Source organism: Diplotaxodon limnothrissa, linkage group LG1 (genome assembly GCF_057381915.1).
Source record: "Diplotaxodon limnothrissa isolate DT_005_m linkage group LG1, D_limnothrissa_male_GT1.1, whole genome shotgun sequence".
NCBI classification, from domain to species: Eukaryota; Metazoa; Chordata; class Actinopteri; order Cichliformes; family Cichlidae; genus Diplotaxodon; species Diplotaxodon limnothrissa.
Window position 1 is genome coordinate 21,957,838 of NC_140596.1, and position 12,886 is coordinate 21,970,723.

Below are 12,886 nucleotides of genomic sequence, written 5' to 3' on the forward strand. Positions count from 1 at the left end.
GCCTCAGATCCACTTTATTTTCTACTCTAACCCTAGGGACCACAAATAAGTCAGCAGCCTCAGAGCGATGTGCTCTTTTCAGTTACAACAGCTCACTTTTCAGGGTGCAGCAACCAAAAAATAAAAATGTCAAATTGGTGTAACACCATAAAATTTTTCTGAATTGCTGTCCCTCTATTGTTAGCTTCTTTAAGTTATGTTACGTATGTTAGCTTTGCTAACGTTTGCTTTGCTAGCTGCTCCAGTGAGGAAGGACAACATAGAACTGAACGGAATGGATAAGATCCATCACTAATATATAATCCATCTTTCTAGGCCTGTGTTCAGCCAGTATCTGATCCAAATATCAGCTTGGTACATCCCTGATATGTAGTTGACAAAACAGAGCATTTTTGACATGAATACCATATGTTAATGTTATATTTAAGATAAAAAAACCCCCAACAAACTCATTATTTTCTAACTAGTAAACAGCTTAACCTGAAGACACTGCTTAATTCTGCTCAGCAGCTTTGCTACTCTGCTACATGTGCTGCAGAAAGTGATGAATGTATTGCAAACAATGGATTCAGAGCTCCTTCACTGAACAAGTAAATGCTCAGTAAACGACCTCCAAGGGTCTTCTTCTGCAATATTATACTATTATCCATAGAATAAATCCGTATTAAATGACACAACATACTCTATATGCCGAAATCATTATATCTGAAAAAAAATTAGGCAGTGCTATTTCCTCAAAAACCAAATGATGTAGATATAACTGTACCGACACCGAAAAAAATTAATTACTGCAAACTTAAGTGCATTCATCTGGCGTGCATTCATTAGGAAGGACTAACATTCAAATCTCCCAGAGAAAGAAGTTTTCTTCATGCCAGTCCATAAAAGCAACACAAATTTAAATTGCATCCCTTAGTGATATTGTCTGTCCTTCTCATACTAATAAATTAAGGTGTGCAGACTGGCAACCATACAACTAAAAGACAGTCAAGGTCTGGCCCGTATTGTAAAACATGTTTCGACTCCATTAATTCACTTCATTCACTTTTCACAACTGTCTTTGCTCTATGAATATACCGGATTCAAATTTGTAACACTGTGTCCTTCATGACACTCAAAGCCAGGTGCTTCCCCATCAATATCAGAAAAAAGAGGAAAAAATTAAACCTTCTCAAAATATATACTGTAGGAGTGCTGTGATTTAATATACTGCCATAAGCCCTTGCTCCTACACTCGACATGCAATTTGGAAATAAATTGACTGATTTAGATAGAGGCCCAGGGAGGAGTGAAAAAAACTGATGTAAACCTGGCTCGCTACTATTGAGTGAGGTGACATTGCGCAACAAATCACTTGCATGAATAGAGAAAGAAAACGATTTCTATTTCTAAAAAGTAATTTTGTTTGGGAAAGGTGTGTTGATTGCCATGTATGTGAATCTATTCCTCACTCGACTCGAGGAGCCTGAACATTTTATAAAAGTCAATGTTATATTTGCTGTTAGCATAATAATCAGAAAGGCCAGACTTTCATCCAAAGAATAACAGAATCTCATTTATTCCAAGTGCATAATAGAAGGCCAACTGCAACAGCCTATCTCCCATTCTTTGTATATCTTGCCATGCAAGAGCAGAAGTAGTTGACTTTTATAGCAGCAGAGTCCATTGTGTTTTAATTGAACCCAATGAAGAATAATTAAGTAATTAAAGGTTTGATAAGAGAGTGGCACAGTAAACAGATAAAAGACCAATGCTGGTATTAACAGTGCTGTCAAACTGGGAAGTGAATTGGACATACCTCCAGTATAGCTTCACCAAAAGAAGACAAAGCATCAAAGACACCACCCAAAATAGGCCAACAGGCTGTATGTCATTTCTTTAAAGAGCTTGTGGCTGTGAATATGCACATGGTCAAAGTTAAAATTTAATACTTCCCAGCTGGATTTTGGGAATGGGAGTGCACTCTGATATTTTCACCACTCTGACATTAGCGGGTTTTATTTTTTGAGTAATTGCACAGCTTGATGTGTACTCAGGGGTTTCCATGAGAACGATGAAAGTCTTATTTCAACAATGCTGCAATTATGGGGAAATATGGAAATACATTTTGAGTCAGTTCACAGCTGAGTTGCCTGGAATAATAGGAATAGAAAACAGAAACAGGGAACAAGGGTGAAAATGGCAAATCGAAACTCAACTGTCTTTAAAATACCAGCCGGTTTATGAGAAAGAATCCTTACAGCTAAAATCCCTAATACCCTCAATGTGTCAAATGCTGAAGCATGGCCACATTACCTTGAAGTAGTTTATGGTGCCACAATTTCCCAAACAGTGGTATCTGCTTTATTCTACATACAGCAGCCATAATCTCTGTTGGCATCATATGCTGGTTGGCAGTGATAATCTATAATCCATTCATCCAGAGAGGGTACACAAATGCATATTTGTTTCCTAGGATTAAAAGCTTATGGAGGGTGTATGGCATGGCCAATAATGTTCATCCATGCCAGCTATGTCAGAATTTTTAGCTTTACTGTTGATGCAGGATTCTTTTTTAAGTCACAAGTAGTATCTGAAGTATATGGACACAGAACAGGGACCAAACGGATGCAATACTTCAAATCAAAAGAAAATATTTTGTCAGGAAAATATTGCTTTTGGTGACAAATCTATGGGGATCTGCATAAGTGTTAAGGAAATAATCACTGCTAACTTGAGCTGCAGTTTGAAGGTCACCAGGACTTAGTACAAGATAGAAAAGATCTATGACCCTTCTTTGACTGAAATGAAGCCACACTACACTGCTGAACAAATACGATAGTGAGAACAAAGAAGACAACTGCAAACACCAACTATGGTTTCAACACTGACATTGCAGTAAAGTCAATCCATGTGATGCACTACAGGCTACTACTTGGGCCTTAATGGTCTGCTCTTGAGTGGTAGTAAAAGTACCTTTTCCTGGTGGCTTTTATTAGGAATTTCATTTCAAATATTTTCCTGCTGTGTTAAATAGTTTATATTTCCATGTCTGATGCTAGTCATTAATCTAATCAGGGCTCTAGAGTGCGACCAATTTGGTCGCAAATGCGACCAAATTTTTCAGTGGTGCGACTAAAAATAAATATTTGGTCGCACAGGTGCGACCAACTGTTCCGGTAACAAAAAAAAATCTCTGTAACTCTCCGTGTGGTCAACAACAGACACACATTATGCCCCTGTCATGGACTAAACCAATCAGAGATAGTCAGGGGCGGGACCTCTCTGATTGGCCGTGGTCCAGTTGAAAGTGCAGGTGGAAGAGAGAGGTGAGTAGCTTGAATAAAGCGATATCAATTCATTAACGGATTCCACACAAAGACCTAAACACGGAGCGGACCCAACACATCAGAATCAGCTTCGTCTTTCTCGGCTTTCTCACCCGACGGCCTGAACACGGACACGCTGTTGGAGCTTAGCGATTCTTCGGGTCCGCGCTGTGTTTACGTCTTTTTGCGCTGATTCTGAGCTGCAGGTTTTGCCTCTCTCCAACCAAAATTCACCGAGCCTGCAGCAAAAGAAGCAGCAAACTGCGCTTCACATTTGATCAATGTCGTCATGAATTCCCTCTGACTTTTGCTGTTTTGCTTCCACCACGATAAAAATCACACTTCCTGCACAGCTCTCTCTCTCTCTGTACTTCAGGAACAGTTTCCCGTCTCAAATCTGTTTTCTGCATTATTCATTCGCTTATTACCCACCAGTCTAGCGTTGTTTACAGCGCTTTTTCTTTTTTCACTTAAATGACCTCGGACAAGAAAGCCTAATTTCTGCTGTTCAATACTGAAGAAATTTAAATTTCTTAAAATTATGCAAAATTGCAGAATATTTTTAAGGTTATCTGCTATAAAAAGCCAGACCAGGAAAATCTCCTTCATGTTTTCCTGTGTTTTATTCTCAGTTACTTTCACACAAAGGCATCTGCTGTGATTTTCACAATTCTGATGAAGTCTCATGTGTATCAGTACTGATAAATGATCAGAATTATAATATTTCTGACTGTCTGAGGCTAAATTGAATCAAATCAGGACTTTGAGAACCGGAATTGAATGGATTATAGAAATCAGTGATGATACTCAGCCCTAGTGAGCAGCCTAGGCCTGAGAGAAGTGGATGTACTGTAGCTGTGGGTAATAAGAAAAGATGAAAAGAACTATTGATAACTTTTTTGTTAAGTTAAGGCCTGATCTGTCTGAAATTCATAGCCAGTGCTCTGACACGGTGCCATCAATATTTGAATGCTGAAAAAGCACAGTGTATCCAGAAAACACATTATATGCTGCAGTAAATGCACTGCCCAAGTGTCCCCTCTCCCCACGGCCTTTCAGCAGCAGACAGCAGCAAACAGGTCGTCAGAGGAGGCCAAGATGATGATTAAGTTTTTAACATTTTCTACAATATTGACAAAGCACTTTAAGCACAAGTTTGTTAGTTAATAATTTAGAAATTAATATTGTCTGTATGGACTTCCCCCCCCAAAGAAAGTGCACATGTAAAACTGCGGTGTTAAGCGATGCGGTTGAAAAATTTGAGTGCGCCTAACTTTTGTGCCGGTACGCCTAAATTTTTAAAGTTAGGCGTACCGGTGCGCCCATGTCAAAAAGTTAGTCTAGAGCCCTGCTAATATATAGGTCAGGATATCTCTACCAATGGCGACTGAATAACATAGATTGATAGATACACAGTAGATTCTTACTGCCTTTCTTATCAGTGAGACAGGCCTACTGCAGTAGCTGCAGTTGTTGTCATCATTGGCAGTATAAAAGATGGCTACCATAGCTACCATGACATCACCCTTTGGTTTCTGAAATGCTGTTTTTCAAGCCCCAAGTTGAGCATTTCCAACTGGTAGGAAAAAGAAAGACGCAACAAGAAAAGGGCAGATCTGACTGTGGCTAGTCTTTGGCTAATGGCTAGCCAGTGAATGTGCAGTTTCACATCACAGACAAACCTCCATGAGTCCATAAACTCAGCAGGAATGTATGTACAGAAGTCATGAAGTCATTTATCTTTTGACCTTAGTCTTTTTGCAACCAGAGCTAGAGCCATCTGATGGCCTTCAGACAGAATGCAGCTTTTTAGGCACTTCCAAAATGGCTTAATTTTTCCGACCTGGAAGCTACGTCCACGTTTGATGTTGTCTTTGATTGTCATCATCCATTGTTTTCCTGTGTTGTAGGTATCCTTCTTGTTGGAAAAGCAAAAACACTTATTTTTGCTGTAGCCATTTTTGTAGCTGCTAATTAAATGGCCTGTATTTGTATAGTGCTTAGTCCATAAGGACCCCAGAGCGCTTTACACTACATTCAGTCATCCATCCATTCACACACTGGTGATGGCAAACTACATTGTAGCCACAGCTGCCCAGTAGGCAACAGGTGAAGTGTCTTGCCCATGGACACAACGACTGAGACTGACCAAGCCGGGGCTCGAACCGGCAACCTTCCGATTACAAGACGAACTGCCAACTCTTGAGCCACGATCGCTCAAGTACCAAGTACCATCACATTCTCAGGATTGTAGTGCTGTTCACATTCCTAATAATATATCACTAACAGCTAGGTCAACCTAACTTAGATTTGGTCAAAAGCTTTCACCAGAATCATCATTGGCAATCTTGATTAAAAATTTCTGGTAAACAAAACATTCATGACTAAAATGTTTTCACAAGTCCTCAAGTTGCTTCAGTCTATCATTTTAAAAGGAAAAAACGTGAAATGTTTACCAAGAGGCATCCAGGCAGAAGCAAAGAATGAGTGCATCACTGAAACTATTGCAAAGCATTTTTACACAGCTATAAGTAAGAGCCGGTGGACTATTTTATTATCATACTCATGTCAATCTCGTCTTGCACAGTCTGAAAGAAATGTTGTATTCTGAGGTTATTTGGTAGACAACTGGTATTTTTTCTTTGAACACCAGTGGACAAGAAACCCATATTGAAATAACTTGCTTTCTTTACCTAATCAGACGATGGCTTGTTACATATATATATGTATATAAATATATAAAAGCTGTATTAAACTTGTTGAATGTGAAGAGCATCATCTCAAAGATAAAACGGATAACCTTGCATCGCAAACAAGATGTAGGCCAAACTAGGGCTGCCACGATTATTCGACTATTCACGATTATGTCAACTATCAAAATCTGACTGATTTAATAGTCGACGCATCTAAGATCACTCTGCTTTGTAAGATCACAAAAGACGCAGGAATAAGTAGTAGAATTTTAGAGTGTGATAACGGGCTGAAACAGAAGATAGCAGCACTGCATGTACAAGGTTACCAGCTGCCGTTAAACCCCGAAGAAGAAGAAGTAGCTCTGTCCCAGAATTCATAGCGCAGCCCAGTTTCCAACAATGGCGGCAGCTAGTTAGTTTTAATATTACTCTTATTATTCCTTCTGGGTCACAAAATAAACATTTAACATGTGTTCAGGCGAGAATGTAGCTGTGTAAACCTCAAATATCTGCTCAGTTTATCAAGACACCACATATTTTTAAAAGCGCTCCGACGTTTTCGGAGACGTCTGTTACCCACTAGCTCGATAGCTAGCCGGGGGCAAAGCTCACTAGAGCCCGTGAGAACACCGGACTCCCGGCAAATCGTTTTCAAACCCACCGCCGTCTTTCGCTACTCAGGTTAAACATATATAAGTCACTTAGATAATTTAAAAATGTTATTGTTTGGCTTTTTTTAGTATTTTATTTGTTCCTGAGTAAATCGGTTTGGCTGAGATTAAAGTTATAGTTTTTACACAGCTGAATAAACATCAAGCAGACAACTAATTATCAGAAGTGTGAGATGCTCGAGAATATACTCCGGTGTCCCGTTATATTTTAGATAGCAAGGAGTTTATAAAACTTCACCGAAACAATCTGTAAATTTCATTAAAATTTAATAAACTATCATCTTGTCTTTATTTTTAGTTAGCACAGACCTTAAACACTTAAAGCTGTAAGCCAATGATCGTTATATAAGAGCAGATGCTGCTGGTGCAATAAGCTGTACGTTTTACGTCCAATGGATGATGATCTGATTAGTCGACTAATCGCAAAATTAATCGGTGACTAGTCGACTATCAAAATAATCGTTTGTGGCAGCCCTAGGCCAAACAATGCTTCAATCTGTACCGCACTTACAGCTAGAAAATAAATAAATAAATGAATATAGTGTAGCTAAAGGTTCACAGGCACAGATTCCTCTGGGTTACCAAGGAACAGACAGGACACCCATTTTTAAACACCTCTTAATAGCTTTTTAATTAGCAATTGGCTCCTTGCCAGCCGCAATTGCCACCACATATTCGTCAAACTTGGGGAGGCAATCTTTCACACTACCTCCCCGAGAGATGTGCTGGCTATATGGATCTACAACACACAAAAATCAATTCTCATTGTAATTCTAATCAATTGTATCCCCAGTAAAGGGATTCAAGAATTTGTAAGGGGTAGCTTTGTAAGTGTTTACCCCAACAATTAAAAAGCAGTGGAAACAGCAGCATCCCCATTTTTATAAGGGTGATGCTTAAATCTTGAATGTAACCTTGCCTTTTTCTGTGTTTTTTAATCTTGTCTTGTCCTGTCTAAATATGCCATGTTTTCCTCAGTATAGGATCATACTGTGTGGGAGTAAATCAACATGTAAGTAACACATTTCTATTTTCATTAGAAATGACAAACACTGTATTTCAGTGCAATTTTTACCCTGCTTCAGTTCAATATTGAGCCATCCACTTCTGAATGTCTCCGAGATGGTTATGATGACAGTCAAACCCCTGTGGGTTTTTAGAATTGCATAATAGGTGGAGCTGCATAACATCTGCATAATAAAAAGTACTGACAATAAGTCTATGCAATGGCCTAAATTTTCAACAGAGAACTGAAATTGGCACAGAAAAGCTTCATATGCCCTCAACACCCTGACCCTAAATGTTTTTAGAGCAAGTGACATGTCCAACAATAGTTAAAAGGACTGCATGATTAGCAGTGCAGAATACATTACTGAGGTCAACAAATCAGATCAAAACCTGTGCCGGAATCAAATTACTTTAAGCATGTTGCTCTTCTCCATTTGGTGAAGACAAAATTCTGAATAAATTAACTAAAACCATTATTTTCATTTTGCAATAAGTGATCTGCAATAAATGAAGTATGACAGGAAACTGAAACTCATCAGAGTTCTAAGATATTAACCCATTTTTCCATGCTAGAAATCAAAATGTTCACTGCTTCCTTCAACAGAAAGAGACATGGGGGCCTGGTGCACAACTGAGCAAGATGACAAGAACATGAGAGGCTCTAGTTTGAGAAAAAGTTGCTTCCAAGAGCCTCAACTGGCACCTTTATCAAAATGTTACCATTAAAAAAAAACAAAAAAAAAAACCACACAGTCTCAACGTCAACAGTCAAGAGGTGACTCCTGAGTGGTGTAACAAGATTAATGGGTTACCACAGTATCTAGACCTACAGCCAGTTTTCAATGTCATGAAGGTGGCTTTTCTTTAACCTGGCTACATCACTATGGTAACTTCTCCTGAAGAGCTTATCCTCAGGGTTTTATTGAAAACTTTTATAAAATGTGCCATATTAAAATTACTTAAACAAGCTTCTGATCATTTTTTCCCACAGATACAGACCGACAGAATGTGTAGGTTAGTTTTACAATGAATGAAGCCAAGCAGAAAAATTAGAGCAGCACATATTGCTGGGTTACATCGATCCTGTGATGAATGTGCGTTTACTTAACGTAGAATATGCATAAATGTTTTTATGCATGTCCCCATTTTACACTACTGAGATCTAAATAAATGCACACAGATTAGAAAACTGACAAATTTTTATTAATATGTTTAATTAAGGAAATTAATTTCACTTTTATTTGTCCAAAAATGAAGTTTATGTCAATATCAGATCTGAATGCAGTTCTTTAATATCATGTTTAACATGATCAATTTCAAAGCTAACAGCTCTAATGTGCAACTGTCACCTGAAAAAAAGACAGAGCAGTAAGAGTGCACTGAGTGCTAAAAAAAATACATTAATACGTGAAGTGAACATTTTTTGCTGCATTTCTCAGTTGCCTTATTTGCAAGCATGTTTATCTCAACATACTTGAGATAAACATACAAGCACCTTGTTTTACGTGAGCCCACATAGATACTAAAGCAGGAAACGTGGGTTAACAAAGAAAGCTGTTAACCACTGACGTGATGCCTAAAATCAGCCCAACTAGCGTGAATAAATATGCTGAATTTGCTTCATAGTACGCCCCACAGGATGTGTCAGAGAGAAATTAAGACAAGCAAAAGAACACACACAATGGGAAGACTGGAAAACCATAACATCAGTGACACAGGAGCTCATGCAGGTCACAATCCAGCATTATTCATAGATTACTGCCCATAAAACAACAAACACGACCTTGACCTTGAGCACAATGTGGCTGAAGATCTATTAGGTGATCAGTCTGTGCAAGTTTCACTAAAATCTGGTGAGTAGTGATTTATGTGAATGTGGAAAGACTCCCATGGCATAAGCGCATCAGACGTTCACCTGGATAAGCTAAAAAAAAAAGTGATGTTGCTAGAATAATATAAGTCTGAGGTGTTTGGGTCAGAAAGAAAAACATTTGTGAGACTTAAAACAAATGAAAAGATGCGGGAGGAGGTCATGACACCATCTTTCAAGGAAAAAATGTGATGGTTTCAGGGTTCTTTGGTGTTGCTGAAATGGAAGATTAGTACGGGATAAAGGGATACAGCAAGGACAGCTACTGGTCTGGTTTTCAACGCCATGCTATGCCATGTGGACGATGTTTGATGGAACTAACTTCCTCCTACAAAAAGGCCCAAAGCAAACCTCAAAAGTATGCAAGAACTAATTAGAGGAGACAGTCAGCTGGTATATGAATGTGTGGCCAGTGCCTTTACTAGATCTTAATTCCAGTTATAGTTTAGTTAGTCCAGTTATATATTATAAGTTATTATTTTGACTAAACTTTCCATTCAATTTGCAGCTCATTTGAGGAATAAAAGTAAGAGACTTAATGAAAAAGGTGAATTAAACTTTTGGGTATTAGTGTATAACATAAATCATTTATTTGGCCCCTGAAGGGATTAACACATTGATCACTATCTTAAAAAAACAAAAAAAACCCTTTAAACTCTTGATCAAGCATTCTGTGAACGATGGGAAGTGGGATCATCTCCGCAATGGTCTTCGCTAATAAGTCCCATAGGTCCCTCCTACACTACTTGACCTTTGTCCACGTCCATTCAGTATTTATTCCAACACACTTTGCACTCTGCAGCCTTGTGCTGTTTGATTCTTGTTAACATAAACAGTTTGACTTCTGTGTGGATCTTATAGAGTGATATTGTTTCTGCATATTTTCTCTTTTTAACCCTTATTAACAAGGTTAGCCATCTGTTTTACAAAGTCGACCTATTCTTCTATGCACACACCGCGTACAATAATATCATCAGTCGGGTTTGTTGTCCTTGTTTTCAGCTGTGTGTCATTCCATCTTCTGAAAAAAAAAAGGGGGGCCTGAAACTGTGTGTAAATGCATCAACAATACGAAAACATCCAAATCAACTCAAATTTATAACTAAACATGCAGCTCACACAACAGTATTCAGACAGCTGCACATATATTTGTTTTTCAGACACTTTCTTGTCCTCTGTATATTTAATCTGAATTGCGCCACAACTCAGATGTGTGTGTGAGCTTGGACTTTAGGTGTTGAGACCAAAGTGTACTGCCACACAGGAAGTCAAACTAAATGAGCAGTTATGTGTCATTCCAGGATTATTAATGACAAGCAAGGGCAAATGCCGGTGGAGAAAATAAGGAGATTATGATCAAAAGCATCCCGTGTTATTTGTCAAACATGGTGCCGTTATTGTTATAACTTGGACAAGTAGGGGACCTGGCAGACCAGCACCTACTGATGATTTTAACTAATTAAGAAAGCGATAATATGAATATAGAGGTACACAGGAGTATTGTGTTGAGCCAAACTCAGCAAGACAAACAACAAAGCTTTTCAAGCTAAAAAGGTGGAACATCCCCACTTGGTCCAATCAACTGCAAAGATTTCGATCAAATTGGGTGTCTTCAACTTGCTGAAGATCTGAAAAAGACAGAGGGACTCCATGACAAGCTAGAGCTGACAACGGCTGGTCTGAACATCACCCCTGAGCATACGCAGTGTTGGGCGATGTCTGTGGGATACAGACGGGTACTGACTAATGGCGCAGACAGAAAGTTCACACCAAAACATCGATGGTGTAGTAGCTTATCCAGTACATCATTCTTCAGAATTCACAGCTTATTTCCCGTAAAAAGAAGACCTACTAGCTAACCACTGTGTGCAAATTTTAACCAAAATCTGACACAGAAGTAGCATGGACTCTTTTGAAAATGGAAAAGTGCCCATAAAAAACAACAAATGTGACCCTGACCTTGTGCAGATTTCAGGTGATGACCCACTGGGTGTAAGTTTGAGTAAATTCTGACAAATACTGTTGGATGAGTAACAATTCTTATGAACTGCAGACAGATGGACAGCAGGACAACTCATCAAGGCATAAGCTGATTGGTGCCTTGACCAGATGAGCTAAAAATGAAATTGCATTTTTCTTTACTTCGTGGTAATTGCCTAGCAACTTTTAAAGCTCTGAACTTGGAGCAACATGTAATGAAAGGATATGTCTTTTACACAAATACTCGCCCAAACCTACTAATTAAAGCCTTCAATAGAGCCTAAATGTGCTTAAATACAGAACTGTATAAAAAAAATGTCAAAATACTTCTGACTACAGTGACTTCAAGAGCTAAACTGGTAAAATCGCAGTATGAATTAAACCTAATGCCAGAAATCGTTGAAAAATATTCATAAGTCAGTGTAGCTGATGATTGGCTAATAATCAGTCCTGCTTTTTTTCACACTTACAATCTTAAACCCAACAGACTGAAAGACTGAGACAAAAATACCCCCACCCCTTCTACCCCACAATAAAGCAGCTCTCTCACTATTAGAGTATAATATCACAGGATCTAATTAGAATACTGTGTGTCTCCTTGTGCTTTGTTTACTGTCATGTGAGTCATTAATGTTCAGTTTGTACTCGGTTGATGATGCTCTTTGTTTTATTTTTAGTTTGTGCTGCGCACTGCGGACAATTAAGTTCCCAATAATATAATTTATTAAAGGCATACAAAACAAAGCTATAATAAAAATGCAACGATTGCAAGGTTTCGATTAACACGGTCCTAACAGGGTTCCCAGTGGTGAAGCGATGCCCTGCTAGAGTCGGCAGGAGCACACGAGCTGAACCATCTGCACTGAGCTGCAAATGTGGTAAACCTGCACAGTGGGTGGAAAAAAAAAAATCAATTTTGATAAATCCTCCTTAGTCACTACAAAATTACAAGACAAATCTGTTGAACAACATAATTATATATCATATGACAGTTGGGAGTCTGATCTCCTGTCTTACACGTACCATACCTTTGTACCTGAGCCTACACTGCCATCTGCTGCTTTATGATTTAAAATCACGCCAGAGGCCCTGCAGAGTGGGTGGGGTGATAGGTCATGTGTTGCATTCAAGTTCTATTGTAAAAACCTAACCTTCAAATTATTTATATATTAAATCCGTAAAGGACTAGCACCTCCTTTATTTACTACATTCGTATTTTGGAAAAACGACTTGGAGAGATTAAAAAGATCAGGAATGAGATTGTTTTCAAATGAAGAAAATATCCTTTAGCCAGCTTCCCAGTTCTGGAGCATCCTTCCCTTGTTTCATTGCCCGATGACCTCCCCTTTACCCTTA